The 2,073-nt window shown below is 48.1% G+C and overlaps 1 pseudogene; it reads right to left on the bottom strand.

Moving 5' to 3' along the window:
• Positions 1–280: 280 nt before the first annotated feature.
• LOC134930425 (5S ribosomal RNA) lies at positions 281–397 on the bottom strand (annotated as a pseudogene).
• Between the last annotated feature and the right edge of the window lie 1,676 nt (positions 398–2,073).

The following is a 2,073-nucleotide window of genomic DNA, read 5'->3' as shown; positions in this document are numbered from 1 at the left end:
GGGATCTGTTTTTTACGATGATATTCTGATAGGAATTGACCATGTAAATTAAGATCTCCCTCCCTCTTACTCAATCTGAGTAACTGATGATATAAGTCGGTGGTGGTTTCAGCTGGAAGACCATCAAAGTCTATTTGGTCGAAGAGGACTTTCTCAGCGTCATCATCTGTTAATGATACGATACCATGCTCTGCTTGTGTCAAAAGATTGTCGTCCAGGAACCCAGCGCCACCATGGGCCATAGTGTGTATACCGATCAAATTGGGATGTTTAGCAAAGTCTACTACAGTACCTAGTCTTCCCAAAGGTCTCCCAATTTGGTACTGCCCAGGCCCACACTGCTTGGCTTCCAAGTTCAGAAGGAATTGGGCATTGCCAGTGTGGTATGACTGTAGATGTAAAGTGAACTAATACAAACCTGTGGCCGCGGAATATCCTCTACAATCAGATGCACAAAAGAACATAGATACATCAACAACAAACGGCGTAAGAGAAGGGGTATGGTATGTGTGAGTATTACAGAAAAACCAGTTCACAATGGTGACAAATTGGTGGGTGTAGGAAAGGAAAACTCAGTAGACTGAGCCCGCCTATAAGTATACAAGGGAAGTCCCACACTCTCACCCAACACGGATAGCGGCTGGGGTGCCCATCAAAGCCTGGCTCCGTACAGGGTCAGACTTATAGTACAATGCAGAGTTCCTCCACAGTCCGTGGAGGAATGATAGCACTCTCCAGACTTGTATAATAAGCATAAACACAAATTTAATCAAGGGATAGGTTCCAACAGAATTCAAATCTCAAAATTGGAAAGGGCTCACCAACGTTTCGGTCCCATGCTAGGACCTTTCTCAAGGTAGTTTGCCAGTCAACAAATAGTCCAGTGCGACAGCGACAAATCAGCAGCATAGAATTGGAACCAGAAAGACTGTAAAGGGCCTCCCAGGCCCCCTATATATACCTGAATGGATTGAAATTAGTGAATGCAGCACAGCCGCAGCCCGACGCGTCACTTCTGGTATAGACAGGAAGTAACAACGCGGCCGGATCCGTCCCGTTATGAATACATTAAAGTGCAATTTGGATACTTGGGGCATTGTACTATAAGTCTGACCCTGTACGGAGCCAGGCTTTGATGGGCACCCCAGCCGCTATCCGTGTTGGGTGAGAGTGTGGGACTTCCCTTATATATATATATATATATATATATAGTGACGGAAGCTCTGGTTGTCAGGCTCTGGAGCCTTACCTCCGACGGGTGCTCCCGCGGGTTACCGTCCCGCTGGTTGGCGCAGCTGCGGTGTCAGGGAGCTGCTGGCGGCGGGTCCTCCTGGACGGATGTGCGGCTGCCAAGTGCCGGGGGCCGAGGGTCTGGAGAGCCGGGCGCTGCGGCGGGGATCACTGTGGTAAGGTCCTCTAGTGGTGACACAGTATAGTGTGTCAGAGACAGAAGCTGGCTAAAGCTGTGTGCTAACAGTTAAGTATGTCTCCTGTGCTGGGGGCAGCCATGTTGGGAACCAGAGTAATACCAATGAAGTTCCCAATCTGTGTCCAGCCAATCCTGCGTGTTCTCCCTTTACAAAAGGGGGCTGGCTCAGAGGGAGAGTGCCAGTGCTTCAAGTTACCTCCTTGTGAAAGTTTCTCCAGCTCTGTGCTCCCAGGTTACTTCTGGTTCCCTGGTCCTGGTTGCTCTCATCTATCGGTTACCTAAACGCTGCTGTAGTCCTACTGTCTAAGTCCGTTGCCACTCGTGGAAGTGCTCACGGGGTCCCAGGTCGTAGAGGAGCTCCAGGTGCTAACGGTTGTTCCCGCAGACGTCTTCATTTCTTCAAAGTCCAAGCTCTTCAGCCTCGTCTTTCAATCACAAACCACAGTCTTCATTTCTTCAAAGTCCAAGTTCTTCAGCCTCATCTTTCAATCACAAACCACGTCTTCATTTCTTCAAAGTCCAAGTACTTCAGCCTTGTCTTTTAATCATAAAACACAGTCTTCAGTTCTTCTTTACCGGAGTTCTTCAGCTTCACTCTTCAAGTCATTTAACCATAGACTCTAATTCTTCCAGTTTCTTCTATT

The sequence above is a fragment of the Pseudophryne corroboree genome, chromosome 5, assembly GCF_028390025.1.
Source record: "Pseudophryne corroboree isolate aPseCor3 chromosome 5, aPseCor3.hap2, whole genome shotgun sequence".
Classification (NCBI taxonomy): Eukaryota; Metazoa; Chordata; class Amphibia; order Anura; family Myobatrachidae; genus Pseudophryne; species Pseudophryne corroboree.
Note: the sequence above shows the minus strand (reverse complement) of the source record. Positions and strands in the feature narration are given on the sequence as shown.